At 42.7% G+C, this 15,984-nt stretch overlaps 1 pseudogene; it reads right to left on the bottom strand.

Moving 5' to 3' along the window:
• Positions 1–3,798: 3,798 nt before the first annotated feature.
• The window catches only part of LOC140720586 (uncharacterized), a 33,652-nt pseudogene continuing 21,466 nt past the window's right edge, over positions 3,799–15,984 (bottom strand).

The following is a 15,984-nucleotide window of genomic DNA, read 5'->3' as shown; positions in this document are numbered from 1 at the left end:
TTATACTAAAGTCTTCTGATAGGGATTTAAACTGATTTTTTCCCGTAACTTCAATTCGATGTAATATTGGAAAGGAAGGTAAAATAACATTAAAAAAGTTTCTAATCTGTAAATATCTGAAAAAGTGTGATCCAGGCAAATTATATTTAGTAGAAAACTGTTCAAGACATAAAACAATCATCCATAAATAAGTCACGAAAACATAATTTTCCCTTTCTTTTCCATAAAATAAAAGCTTGATCAATTCTAAATGGTTGAAATTAAAACATAGATGTAATAGAACTTGGAAGGATATATTTATTCAGTCTAAAAAGTTTACAAAATTGAAACCATATTCCTATTGTATGTTTAATTATTGGATTTACCATTTGTTTATTCAATTTAGTAAGTGCAAAGGGGAGCCCAGCCCCTTAAATAGAAGCCAGTGAAAACTCCAGTACAGACCCACGCTCGAGGTTCATCCATCCTGGACATTGCATTTCATCAAACTCTTGTGTCCAAAACGTTAAATATCGAATATTAATTGCGCAAAAATAAAATCTAGGATCCGGCAAAGCCAAGCCGCCTTCCTTTTTTGATTTCTCTAAACCTTTCTTAGTTAACCTGCGATTTCTATTCTGCCATGTATATGAAATTTTAGAATTAATAATATGAAAAAAAAGATTTAGGGATAAAAATTGATACTGCCTGAAAGAGATACAGAAATTTAGGTAAGATAATCATTTTAATATCATTAATGCAACCAATCATGGATAAGGACAATGGGGACCATTTAGTAAACAATTGTTTAACATGATCAATTAAGGGTAAAAAAATTAACTTTAAAAAAATCGTTGTGCTTCTTAATAATTTTAACACCCAAATAAATAAAATAATCAGCAGCCAATCTACATGGTGATTGTCTTTAAATTGAGACTTGCATATTTAATGGAAAAGCACACTTTTATTAAGATTCAGTTTATAAGCAGAAAAACTAAAAAATGAGCAAATTGTGTTATTACTACAGGAATGGATTTCTCTGGATTAGAAATATATAGCAACAGGTCACCTGCATATAGTGATACTTTATGTGTCCCATTCCCATAAGTAACAGTGAATATGATGGGTAAATCCCGAATATCGTTTGCCAAGGGCTCCAGGCCAAAATCAGATACTAAGGGGCTCAAAGGATAGTCTTGTATAGTACCTTAGAAAAGCCTAAAGAAAGCGGACCTCTGTTGATTAGTGAAACAGAAGCCAAAGGTATATGATATATCAATTGGATCCAATATATAAATTTTGGGCTAAAATTGAATTTCTGAAGTATATTAAAGAAATATTCCCATTCAAATGTATCAAACACCTTCTCGGCATCGAGCGAGATAACACATTCTGGAGTCTTAGATAAGATAGTGTATACAATGTTCATTAACCTCCAAACATTAAAATGTAAATAACGATTTTTAAAAAATCTTATCTGATCCTCGGAGACAATTGTGGCAATGCCTTCTCCAATCTAATTGCTAATATTTTATATAGGATTTTAGATTCCACATTCAACGAAGATCTAGGTCTGTATGATGCACATTCAGTGAGATCTTTATCATTTTTAGGAATTAAAGAAATAGATGCTTCATAAAAGGATTGTGATAATTTACTACAAATAAAGCATTTTTTAAAAAATTACCTAATCGGCGAGAAAGTATATCAGAAAAAAGATTTTTAAAATTCAGCTGTATACATCCGGACCAGCTGCTTTATCAGAATTAATTGAATAAATTTATTCAATTTTTATTTCCCCTTCAGTAATGGGTGTGCCTAATACTAAATGTTCATCAACTGATAATTTCAGAATATTTAATTTCCTTAAAAATTCATGCATTATGGTAGAATCATCAGGAAATTCTGATTGGTATAAAATCCTTGAAAAAAATTGTTAATTTCATCATGGTCAACTGTCAAAATACCATCTCGTTTACGAACCCTATTAATCTGAAGTTTCGCCAAAGCAGCTTATAATTGGTTAGCCAATAATTTACCCGAATTATCACCATATATATATATAAATGACACTTAGTTTCAAGTAACTGATTCTCAATCGGGGATGTTAATAACAAGCGATGTTTCATCTGAAGTTCAACTCTCTCTTTATAAAGCTCCAAATTGGGAGCAATAGAATATTTTCTATCAGTTTCTTTAATCTTATCAACCAATGTACGTATTTCATTATTAATTTGTTTTCTCAATCTAGTAGAGTATGAAATAATTTGCCCTGGGATATATGTTTTGAAGGTATCGCAAAATATCCCACGGAAAATTGTTTTGCTTTATCCACGGATTTAAACCATTTGAATGATTTATCAGGCAGAGCAACCATTAGGCAAGCGGGATATAACAAAGCTGGACAAAGATTCCTCTGATATAATTCTGACATCACCATTTTAAAACGCAATCTTTCTTGTATAACCACAGGACAACAAAGATTCTGATGCTCAGTAACTCCTTTCTAACGAGCAATCCGAATGAATTCCTCCTTAGTATTCACATTGTGACATCGAAGAATTACATGACACGGTTTTAACCCTTTTGATGGTTTTGTTTGCAGCGCCTGATGTGCGTGGTCGAGTGCAGGAAGAGAAGAAAAAACCTCCGAGCCAGAGACCTCCATTAAGAATTGAGAAAAAAAACTGAGTAAGATCCCGGCTCTCAACGTCCTCACTGAGTCTATTATTCGCAAATTCAGTCTGTGGCTTCGACTCTCCAAATCAATAATCTTGACTTTGTTCTGCTCCAATGTATGAGTGGTCAAAGATCATTTCTTTTACAAAGAATTCAACTTGTGATCTCTCTGTTTTTCAGCTTTAATAAGCTCTGAAATTTGCCGCTGCTGTTTTTTGTTCTTCTTTTCAAGTGTTGCCAATCTACCTTTGCTCTCCTTTAACCATACTTCCAAGGTAGTAAATATTTCATCAAGTTTTTCATCCAAAAGATTTGAGATAACCTGTAAAGTAAGTTGAAACATTTTAGGCTGTTCAAAGACATCTTCTTTCTTTCCATTTCCATAACTGGTTTCCTTGCCTTCAGCTAATGCCTTTCTTCCTCTGTAAGCCATTTTAGTCGATTAAAATTCAAACTCAAACATATAAAAGTGTTATAAACACTTTGATAAAGATATTAAAGGGTGGTAAGTAACTTTAAAATGAACGGAGCAAAGCCCGAAAGCTACCTACTCCATGTAGCGCCTCCAAGAGAGTTTTTTGCCTAATGTAGCCTAACGCGCCCATTCCCAAAAATCTAGCTATGCATCGAGGCGACACAGACTGCAAGAACTGTGATTGGTCCACTTGGCAGCAGCCAGTTTCCTCCTCTGCATTTCCTGTTGCTTCAAATTTGGAAAGTGGACCACGTCGAGGAGAGATTAAGTGAGGAAATCAGAAAATAAGTACATTTGCACGACTCTTCACCGGCACACAATAAAGACTTGAAAATGCAATCAAATTTGTGGAAGGAAATTTCCACAAACATCGGTTCGAAATAGAAAAACTTCTCTGTTTTCTGCGCTGCAGTAATTTCAATAAGAGTAACTCTTGTTCAACATCTATTAGCTCCAACTCCAACAAGATGAACTCAGCAGTCACCATCGTTCCCAACTCCACACGAGTCAATTCAACACAGTGGCCTAGAACACCAATGCCAACTAGTGTTCTGGCAGAGTGACACAGACACATAAACACAAAAGTAGAAATACTCACAACTGTGTAGACGACATGCATGGGCTACTGTGTATGCTATGCCGTAGCGCCTACTGAGAGGTATAATTCAGGCTTGAGCAGATGAATGGCTACTTCCCAGAGTGAACTGACCAGTGTGCTTGTAGGTGGGATGACTGAGTGAATCCCTTCCGAGAGGAGTAGTAAACAGCCTCTCCCCAGTGTGAACTCGCTGGTGTCTCAGTAGGTGAGATGACAGACTGAATCCCTTCCCACATTCTGAGCAGCTGAACGACCTCTCTCCAGTGTGAACTCGCTGGTGTAGCTTCAGTTTGGATGAGCAAGTGAATCCCTTCCCACAGTCTGAGCAGGTGAATGGCCACTCCCCAGTGTGAACTGACTGGTGAGCCTTAAGTTTAGTTGAGCAAGTGAATCCTTTCCCACAGTCCAAGCAGGTGAATGGCCTCTCTCCAGTGTGAACTCGTTGATGTACCTTCAGATGAGATGACTGAGTGAATCCCTTCCCACAGTCTGAGCAGGTGAACGGCTTCTCTCGAGTGTGAACTCGCTGATGTTGCTTCAGTTCAGATGAACGAGTGAATCCCTTCCCACAGTCTGAGCAGGTGAATGGCCTCTCTCCAGTGTGAACTCGCTGATGTACCTTAAATTCAGATGAGCAAATGAATCCCTTCCCACAGTCTGAGCAGGTGAACGGCCACTCCCCAGTGTGAACTGACTGGTGTCTCAGTAGCTGAGATGACAAAGTGAATCCCTCCCCACAGTATGAGCAGATAAATGGCCTCTCCCCAGTGTGAACTAACCTGTGTGCTTGTAGGTTGGATGACCGAGTGAATCGTTTCCCACAGTCCAAGCAGGTGTACGGCCGCTCCCCAGTGTGAACCCGCTGGTGAGCCATTAGGGTGGATGACTGAGTGAATCCCTTCCCACACACTGAGCAGGTGTATGGCCTCTCCACAGTGTGAGCTGACTGGTGTCTCAGCAGCTGAGTTGACAAAATGAATCCCTTTCCACAGTATGAACAGGTAAACAGCCTCTCCCCAGTGTGAACTGACCTGTGTGCTTGTAGGTGGGCTGACTGAGTGAATCGCTTCCCACAGTCTGAGCAGGTGAATGGCCTCTCCCCAGTGTGAACTCGCTGATGTACCTTCAGTTTAGATGACTGAGTGAATCTCTTCCCACAGTCTGAGCAGGTGAACGGCCGCTCCCCAGTGTGTACTCTCTGATGTACCTTCAGTTTTGATGAGAAACTGAATCGCTTCCCACAGTGCGAGCAGGTGAACGGCCGCTCCCCGGTGTGAACTCATTTGTGAGCCATTAGGGTGGATGACTTAGTGAATCCCTTCACACAGTCTGAGCAGGTGAACGGCCGCTCCCCAGTGTGAACTGACTGGTTTGTCCACAGGTGGGAAGACCTACTGAATCCCTTCTCACACACAGAACAGGTGAATGACCTTGTCCCAGTGTGAAATTGCTGATGTCCCTTTAGTTGAAATATCCGTCTGAATTCATTCACACCGTCTGAGCAGATGAATGGGAATCGCCTGTTTAAAATGACAGGCATGCCAGTCAGTCAGATGACCGAGTGAATCCCTTGCTCCACTTCTTAAATATCTGGACAGAGACAGCAAAACCGGCGTGGTGTGTTTTAGATTCCCGTAGAGAAATTTCTTGTCATTTGTAACCTGTAAAAAGATTTTAAAAAATGCATCAGTGGGTGTAGGACAACATTTCAGATGAGATCACTTGAGTTGTCATGGTGTGATCTGACATCACACTGTTACAGTAAGGTTCAACACAAGCTGGAGAGAGAAATGATCTTCCAACTGGGCACAGTGCTGGTATCTGGAATGAGCATTCAACGCTCTGATGTTCTTCCTGTCTCTATAAGAATGGGGCATTTCTGCCATCTTCAATCTGTGACCTTGCTCAGTTTGACTCTCTCCATTGCTATTATTCCCTGTTCCCACTGAGCTGCATGGATGCCTGGCCCCACAGTAACTGAAACAGTAACTGTAAAAAACTTACACTGATATACCCTCGGTATCTATTTCCAAGCACCTTAAAACTCTGCTCCCTCGTGTTAGACATTTCAGCCCTGGGAAAACAAACTCTGGCTATGCACATGAACAATGCCCCTCATCATCTTATACACCTATAAAAGGCTTTCAACATAAACAAAGAAATTACACAACGGCCGAAAGGTTATCGGGGACCAAATTCTCCACAACCACAAACTGTTCCTGCTGCTACCATCCAGGAAATGGTACCACAGCAAAAGGATCAACAGGCTCCGGGACATCATCACCACCAGGCCATCAGACTGGTTAATTGATTTCTATGCTTTCTTGACTGTCCTATATACAAACTAATTATTATAAATTACACCTTGCACCTTTAGATGGACACATAACATAAAGATTTCTACTCATCTATATGAAGGATATAGATAATAAAGCCAATTCAATTCAATTCAATTCACCCTCTCCACTATCTATTGTCATTCTGGCTCCAATCCTCCTTGCAACTTACTTTAAGTGCATCACCCACCCCGCCCACATTACCTCTAGCAAGCCTTACCACTAGGATATTAGTCACCTCTTGTTCTGTCCCCTGAACTAACGAATCCTCTCTCATCTCTTTGACTTTTCTCTGTCAGGTAATTCCCCCCAACAGCTTCTAAATTGATTTACCTGTTGTTGTGTGAGATGGCCACAGGAGTACTCTGCGATGGCTATTTAACCTCATTCCCCTTCCTGACTTTCACCCAGTTTCCTGTGTCCTGCACCTTGGGTGTAACTCACCTCTCTTCATGTCATATCCATCACTCCCCTCCAACTGCTGGATGATATGGAATTCACCCATTTTAAGATCCAACATCTTAAAGTGCAGGGTTACAAGCTGCAGTTGGTTGCATATCTTCTAGGTGAGGACATCAGGGACACTGGAGGTCTCCCCTCCCTCCCTCCAATACCCCCTCTCACTTGTAATAACCAGTGTGCACATAAATCTTGTACTGTGCATTTTTTACCCAGTGACAACACGTGCACAGTGAATTTTACATAGAGAGATATTAATTTTAACAGCTAGCAAATCACTGTTGATAAGTACTTTGATCTCCTCTGGGTTTGATCGAGTTCATCTGCACTCTCACTCAACCTATGTAGCAGGCCTGGAACGGGTAATGAAGGATTTTCTCACCAAAGCTTTTGCACATTGTCCATATGTGGTTTGCTTGCTAAATTATGCTTTAAAAAGTCAGATTTCCAAATATCACTCCACTTCTTCCCTCTTGCAAATTCTCCAGCAACTTTTGCATCACCACAATACACACAAGTATCACCAGTTTCTGTATTCTACATAAATATTCCCCCTGAACCCTCCCCCAATGACTGACGGTGGTGAACTCAGTGATGGCAATGCCAATGAATATGAAGGGAAGGGCAGTAATCTGTCTCATTGGAGTCGGACACATTGGTGATGTGAAAGCTACTTGCTGCCCAGGGCAAAGGTGTTTGGTATCATCATGTACCCAGAGAGAATGGGTCAGAACATGTTCTCACCGGTAGCAAAGTCCAGAACGAGACGAGGTAGCTCAAGCAACACACACAAAATGCTGGAGGAACTCAGCAGGCCAGGCAGCATCTATGGAAAAGAGTACTAATGCTGAGTTCCTCCGGCATTTTGTGTGTGTTGCTTGGATTTCCAGCATCTGCAGATTTTCTCTTGTTAGTGATTGGAGATAGAACAAAGGTGATTTTCTCAACTGGTAAGACCCGATGTTGTTCCCTTTCTCCGAGTTCCCAATCCTTGCATTTAGATAGCTGGAGCTCATTCTGTCTGAGAGATCCATCGGTTCCAATGCCCTCATCAACCGGAAGCTCCCCGGGGCCCGTGTAAGGATCGTGGGGCTGAGAGAGAAGGACGAGAGCAGGACTGTCCGGGATTGCTGGTTACGGTGTTCGGAGTTCACAGGAATTGTCCTGAAATCGGTGTTTAAGATAAAAAAAAATGGATAATTGCTCTTACCTGCACCCGACATTTTCAAAGCCTTCTGTGTACTTCGCGCATGCGTGTTACTCTGAGACGTCACAGCCCTGACGCCTGCGCATTTCATCGGTGCTTCAACGCCGGTCAAAAGTTTTTAATGCAGGGCATTATGGGTAATGAGGGTGCCATTCTTCAAGCAGCGGTTCAATGTCCTTACCTCATTTTTTTTCGTGTGTGTATAGAAAAATCTGCAGCCGTTTTAACGCAGAAAGCGGCTCACAGAAACAATATACTCAATATCAACGTGTATCTAATGCCAAAGTAAAATGCAGATATTTAACACAGGAGATTCTGCAGTTGCTGGAAATACAAAGACGCACACACACAAAACGCTGGAGGAACTCTGCAATTCAGAGAGCAACTAAGCAGCGGAGTACACAGGCTAGGCATGCTGAAGGGGCTCTGCCAAAACGTTTTCTATTTATTCCTCTCCAAAATTTCTTCCTGATCTGTTTATTTCCAGCAGTATTTTGCAGAAATGAACCATCTTTTTTTCTCGGTCAATCAGTTTCCAAATGTTTCTGATCTTTCGTTTGTAGCCATATCCTGCTGGTTTGATTTCTCTTCCTCCTTGTAAACTCTAGACCCCATCTCTCTCTGGAGCCCCAAAGCCCACAGGCTGAATCACAGGCTGGCAACTCTTCGGTTTCTGACTCTGCACCATCGAAGATTCACTCGCTAGTCTGCTGTCAGACTTTAGAGGTGCATTGTGTTACGAGACCGCAGGTTCGTTTCCTGTGAGTGTCGCTTTAAGTGCCTGAGTGAGGCGGGGCTGTGACGTCAGACACAAGCTGCGGCAGCCTGAGGGAGCGGGAGCAGGAGAGGGAGAGGGAGACAAGCTGTTGGAACTTCAGCGTGTGACTGCTATAGGCTGCAACTCTTCCATGCCCAAAAGGTTGGGTTGATCTGATCATCGGCACGCAGTGCACAACGGATGTGTGACTGTCACTTCGTATCATCCATATGTGTGGATTTGCTGGAGTGTCCTGTGGTATCACTTTTGTTGGCCCTTACCTGGAATCGGGGTGTTCTGTGGTAACCACTTGAAGACAATATTCCTGTCACTGTCACCTGGTGATATTTCTAAGTGGATTTCGGAACTAATCGACGGATAAGATCTTCAGCGACTGTTATTACGTTTCCCCAGCGTGGAATGTGTGTGGAATTTTTCGTAATTGCCTTCTCTCTACATGTTCGTGTGGATTTACAAATCTCTCCTCTCACTCACTTATTCCGTGGATTACTGAACTTTTCCACTTTACCATCTGAAGATTTAAGCATTGTTTCCCAAGCTTGATCGTTTGGGAGCTATATATACGCATTACACTGTTAACATCTGTTTATTTCTTTTAATCCTTTATATTTGGAGTAGATACTAATGAAGAGAGTGGTTTTCACATCCAAACCAGACTCCATTAGTGATCTATTGCTGCTGGTCCGTAACAATTGCAACAACCCAGCTGTCTGAGGCACAATCCTTTAAAATTGGTGAAAATGACCCAAAACGTTGAAAAGAGCAGGGAAGAAGGAGTTTAACCAACTTCGTCCAGAGCCCTGAAGAACGTCACAACCACAGTGAGCTCATCGTCTTAATCAGCCCGGAGAAAATCATGCAGGGAATTCATGCAGGTGTATAAGATGATGAGAGGCATTGGTCGTGTGGATAGCCAGAGGTTTTTTTTTCCCAGGGCTGAAACGGCTAACACGAGGGGGAATAGGTTTAAGCTGCTTGGAAGTAGGTACAGAGGAGATGTCAGAGCAAAGAGTGGTGTGTGTGTGGAATGCACTGCCAGCGACGGTGGTAGAGGAGGATACAATAGGGTCTTTTAAGAGACTCTTAGATAGGTACACGGAGCTTAGGAAAATAGGGGGCTATGCGGTAGGGTAATTCTAAGCAGTTTCTAGAGTAGGTTACATGGTCGGCACAACCATGTGGGCCAAAGAATCTGTAATGTGCTATAGATTTCTATGATTCTATGATAGATTTTGATATTCTGATATGGAACAGAAACATGGGCAGGGACCTGAGACACGGAATTTGATACAGAAGTGATTTATCTGTCACAGATCTATAATATTAAACACCGGTCTAGTTTAAGGCTAACATCAGCAGAACAGACTCCTCCAATGCTCAGTGACCAGGGTTCAGTCCTGGGTGCGATGAGCAGCCGCAAGAACTGCAGAATCTGACAGTAACAGTCCCTCATGAACCTGCAGCTGCCTTCAGTCACCGTGATGGTTAAACATTTAACACAGAGCTGGTTTGAACTTCCTCCCTGATGTGAAGTTGCTGGTGTTGCAGCAGCTGGGATGATTGAGTAAAACTCTTTGCTCACTCCGGACAGAAATGTGGACTCTATTTATTGTGAACTCACCGGAGCATCACAAGGTGGGTTAACTAAATGAGTCTCTTCACACACATGGAGCAGGTGAACGGCCGCTTCCCAGTGCGAAGCTGTCGGCGTATCTGCGATGGCCGACTGAATCCCTTCCAAAATGAGAGCCAATGAATGACGTCACAGTGCTATCAACGTCATCGCGATGTATCCAGACAGATCGCGGACAGTGACACGTGTTCGGGCTCTCCTTGTAGCGAGTGAGGCGCTGTCTTCTCCAACATCTCCGCCTCCACATTCAAGGATCGGCGGCATTCAAGCGCTGGTGAACTGACAGATACAGCGGAACTAACGTGCTGTTGTGATTGTGATTCCCAGACACAAATCCTTTGAATTTTCTACACTGTTAAATGTTTACAAACTACGTCAGTGGGTGAAGGACAACATTTCAACTCAGATAATTTTAGTCTCCTTGGTGCCTTCGGATAAAAACTATGTTACAGCTCAAAACAAGTGGGAGGAATAAGACTTCATCTTCTAACTGGCTAAAGTTCCCGCATCAGGCACAATATCAAACTCTCTGCTTCCCTCTCTGTATCAAAATGGATCATTCCTCCCCTTCATCAGTCTGACTTGGCTCAGTTTGTCTGTCTCCTTCGCTTTCTGAGCATGCGCCACACACCGACTGAGATCAAATTTTATTTACACGGCTGTGACGAGAGACTTTCTGATTAGTATGTCCCTCCCGGCATTTGACGGTGGTAAACTCAGAGTCAGCAATGGTATTGAACATCGGGAGTAGGTGATTAGGCTTTTCCGTTGGAGATCGATAAACTGCCGGTAGTGTGTGTCTGGATGAGTGGGTCGTTTTCAGACTGGAAGGAGGTAGCGTTTGGAGTACCCCAGAGATCAGTCCCTGACCACAGTTGTTCACAGTTTAATGTCCTGGCGGAGGCAGCGAGATGTGCGATGTCCCAGTCTGCTGGTGACGCAGAAAGAGTGGAGTTGGGGGAGGGGAGGCTATTCACATGCAATTTCGTAGCTTTGCAATCAGTACACAGTGCACTGTGGGGCTGCAGTGACGGGTTCCAATCTGCTAATTAAATTTGCTGACAACACTACTTTGATCGGCCGAATCCCAAACAATAACGAGGCAGCATATAGAGAAGTCATCACACCGACACAGTTGTGTCAAGAAAACAACCTCTCTCTCATTTTGACGAAAACAAAGGAGCTGGTTGTGGATTATAGGAGGAATGGAGACAGGGAGCACATTCAACATTTCCAAGTCTGTTATTGACACAAAATGCACATTTTAATATTGATCTTGACACGATGTATTTTATATATTGTTAATGACATAAAACATTTTATAGATTGTTACTGACAGAGAATCGTATAATTTGTGTTCCGTGTGTTATCTGAATGTACTTGCCTGTGATGCTGCCACAAGTCAGTGTTTCTCTGTACCTGTACCTTCCCGTACTTGTGCACTTGGCAATAAATTCAACAGGACCTGAGAAATCTCAGTGAGATTTGATTAGTGATGATCATCTTGGCAGCTCGGTAGGTCGAATGTATGAGACAGTACACTGTTAAATGCAAAACCCTGAACAGTGTTGATGATCAGAGGGATCTTAGACTCCAAGTTCATCGCTCCCTGAAAGAGACTGCACAGATTGATCGGGTGGCTAAGAAGGCAAATGGCATGGTTTTCTTTATTAGTTGAAGCACTGAGTTCAAAGTCGGGAAGTTGTGTTGCGGCTGTTACGAGCCTGCGGTCGTACTGTGACTGTTTCTTTAAGAGCGCCGGCGTGAGGAGGCGGGACTATGACGTCAGTCACAGGCTGACAGCGCTGACTGTGGACAGAACCATAAGAGAGAGAGAGAGAGATCTGCAGACAGGCAGTCGGTCAGTCTAAAGAGAGAGAGAGAGAGAGAGAGACTGGAAAAGCTGATAGCTTCAGTTAGTCGCAGCTGAGGCTTGGAACTCTCCTATGCCCACAAGAGTGGGTTGATCATCGGTACACGGAACCACAACGAATGTGTGAGGTTGTCAATTCGTATATTCCATAGGAGTGGGTTTTGGAATATCTTGTGTTAACCCTTACCTGGGTATGTTGTGTGGTAACCCCTGGAAGACGGTATTCCTGTGACAGGTCACTTCGCTGATAATTCGTCTGTGGACGGATTCAACGGATAAGAATTTCGTCGACGGTTATTTTGATGTAACGGCCTTTTCTCTACGTTTCATCCTGGATTACAAATATCTCTCTCCCGTCAGGTATTCCGTGGATTACTGAACTCTCCTACTTTACCATCTCAAGTCTTTGAGCTTTGTTCCCTCATACTCGATAGTCTGGGAGTTATATTTACACATATATACACTTAACTCTGTTACTTTCCTTTATTTCGTTAAGTTACTATATTATAAGTAGGTACTAATAAAGAGAGTGGTTTTAATATCAAAACCAGACTGCAGTGTGAACGCTATTGCTGCTGGTTCGTTTCTAAAACGTTACAGTCTGTGACACAGTTTTATAAAACTAGTTAGGCCACATCTGTAGTGTTTCATACAGTTCTGGTCGCCCCCATTCTCGGAAGGATGTCGGGGCTTTGGACAGGGCGCAGAAGAGGTTTACCAGGACACTGCCTGGATTAGAGGGCATGAGCTATAACGAGAGGCTGGACAAACTTGTGTTGTTTTCTCCAGAGCGGCGCAGGCTGGGGTGAGACTGGTTGGACGTTTATAAGATTACGAGAGGAATAGATAGAGTGGACAGACGATATATTTTTCCTGGGGGTTGAAATGTCTAATACATTTAAGGTGAGAGGAGATGTGAGCGGCAAATTTGCTTCTTTCCACAGTGTAGTGGGTAGCTGGTTCTCTGTCTGGGGATGGGAGTGGGAGATAAAACCGGTCCGGTGATCCCGTTTCCTGTTCAAGTTGTTCTGCAGATCTGCAGCATCTGCGGGTCACTGCTCTACCTGTCCGTGTAGCTTCATCTTTCGCCCGTTCAGACAAAGCAGTGAGATCCGGATCGGTCACGTCGTCTCGTTGAGGTGGACAATATGTTTTTTTTCCGGCACTATTTGAGTACATGGACTGCTTTTCCGAGGGAGGGAAAGTCCATGGAGGGGAGGCTTGTTTCTCTGATGTTCTCTGCTCTCCAAAGTTCTCTGCAGTTCCTTGCAGTCATGGGCAGAGCAGTAGCCGTACGAAGGCAAGAAGTATCGACATGGAGCTCAGAGACCTTGGCCTTCACCCTGCCTTGTGTAGCTGGATCATGGACTTCCTGTCAGATCGCCTGCAGGTGGTAACAGTGGGCTCCATCTCCTCTGTCTCTCTGACCCTCAGCACACATAACCCACAGGGTTGTCTCTCTAGCCCCCTCTTTACTCTCTGTGCACCCATGACTTGTGTTGCCACCCACAGCTCCAATCTGCTAATTAAATTTGCTGAGAATACTACATTGACTGGCCTAATCTCAAATAATAACTTTCAATCAAATGACTCCTGACAAGGCTCGGTCCAAACAAACTTTTCTCTCCCTTCTTCAGGAGATTAGTTAGAGGAAGAGCCATAGCAGCAAAGTGCTTACAGAACTTACGATAATATACATCCATTCCCAGAAACCTTCGAAGAGCCTTCTTAGCAGTCAGAATAGGAACTGGAGAAATTGCCTGGACTTTTGCCCGAGCAGGAGCCAACTTGCTTTGACCTACAACATAGCCAAGACAGGTCACAGTGGCATGGCCAAATTCACTCTTAGCCAAGTTAACTGTAAGGCTGGCCTGGGAAAACCTGTCAAACAGCTTTTCTACTGCAGAGATATGCTCTTCCCAAGTGTCACTCCCTGTGACTAAGTCATCAATATCGGCATCTGTGTGTTCTAACCCTCGAATTACAGAATCAATCATTCTCTGGAATGTTCCTGGAGCATTTTTCCTTCCAAAAGTCAAAACACCGTATTCACACAAACCAGATGGTGTCGCAAATGCAGAAATTTCTCTACCTCTGTCCATTAATGGAACACACCAATACCCTTTCAACAGATCTATCTTTGTAAGAAATTATCTATTCCAACCTTAACGATGCAATCATCTACCCTAGGGATAGGATAGGCATCTGTTATTGTTACTGCATTTACCTTCCTATAATCAGTGCAAAATCTAACACTACCATCAGGTTTGTGCACAATAACGCAGGGTGAGCTCCAATCTGATGCTGAAGGACTAATAATACTATTTTTCAGCATATATTCAATTCCTTGCTCAGCCGATTTACATCTTTCTACGTTCATGCGATATGGGTGTTGTTTAATCGGTTTGGCTTGACCGATATCTACATCATGTACTGCGACCGTGGTTTGCCTGGGAACATCGGGAAATAAATCTTTAAACTTCAGAATTAACTCCTTCAGCTGTTGTTGTTGCTTTGCCTGCAGGTGAGCCAACCTGTTATCAATGATTTCTGGAACAACTGAGTTCATTAGCCTAAATGGGACCACGTTTGGCTTGTGAAAATTCTCAGACGAGTCGATTGTTTCATTCTCAGGGTCACCAGATTCATATGTTTTGACAACAACACTCACAGATGGTGCCTGCTTGTCAAAATAAGGCTTTATCATATTTATGTGTACCACCTGTGTTAGGTTACATCAGTCGGGTGTTTAAATAACATAATTCAGATCATTAATTTGAGACTATTTCATACGGTCTATTGAATTTCACCGGAATGCAGGTATAAACCACAGTGGGGCCACTGGGGTGACCTGATTAGGTTTAGAAACAACTTGACAAGTGTGACAGGTTCTGCAAAATGTCACAACACCAGTAGAATTATTTCCTAATCCTGTTTACAGTTTTATTCACTCCAAAATGTTGACCTAAGGGCATACTGTTGGCCACATTAAAATTTCAGCCCTATAAACTATAGGAACTACAACTTGGTGAACAATTTCCATTCCTCACTCGCTGGTATAGCAGGAGGCCCTCACTTCCTCATTAACACTCCATCCTTGAGATAATACCCAACTGGCACTTTCTTAATCTCATCATCTGAGAGAGCTGTTTCTTTTAAAGCTTCAATCTCAGGTTCTCAGTTCCGTTCTGCTATAAACACCTTCCTAGGCAGGCATAAATCTTCCTCATCAGACTTACTACCTGAATCCTGTTGAAACAATGAAGGCAGAAAAGTCCCTGACAAGTCATTATAACCTGAATCCCGATTTTGGCTATCATGGATATCAGAATCATGCTGCACAGAACCGTCTGTGTCGGCAGACTTTTTAGCCATACTTCGAGTTACTGCGCAGGAAGGATAAATGTTAAAATCCATCTGTGGGTCGTCAGTGGTTGGCTTAGTTGTCAACTGCACTGCAGGAACAACTTTACCATCTGCCAGGTCATTCCCTAAAAGCAAAGTAACATCTTCCACCAGTAAACTGGAGCACAATCCGATTTTAACAGGTCCCGAAACCAATCCTGACTGTAAAGTTACCTTTTACAACGGCACAGAAACCATGCCGCCCCCAATGCCTTTAATAAGATTTACCTCACTAGTATCAGTCTCATCACCAAACTTTAGAACGCTGTCTAATATAAGTGACTGAGAAGCCCCAGTAACTCGAAGAATTTTCACTGGTACCGCGGTTGACCATTCATTTACTAGTACAAACCCATCTGACATAAAATGATCGAACACCTTCTTAACTCGGTCAGACCTCTCAGTCCTTAACTGAGCCTCAACAGAATGTTCAGAACCCTATGGGTTTATAGGTGCATCAACATATTGAATACAGGCATTCGGGACTGCCTCCTTTTCCTTTTTCTTCCCCAGGAGGCAACAATTAGCCATCACATGACCAGTTTTCTTACAATAGTAACAA

The sequence above is a fragment of the Hemitrygon akajei genome, unplaced genomic scaffold (genome assembly GCF_048418815.1).
Source record: "Hemitrygon akajei unplaced genomic scaffold, sHemAka1.3 Scf000045, whole genome shotgun sequence".
NCBI lineage: Eukaryota > Metazoa > Chordata > Chondrichthyes > Myliobatiformes > Dasyatidae > Hemitrygon > Hemitrygon akajei.
Note: the sequence above shows the minus strand (reverse complement) of the source record. Positions and strands in the feature narration are given on the sequence as shown.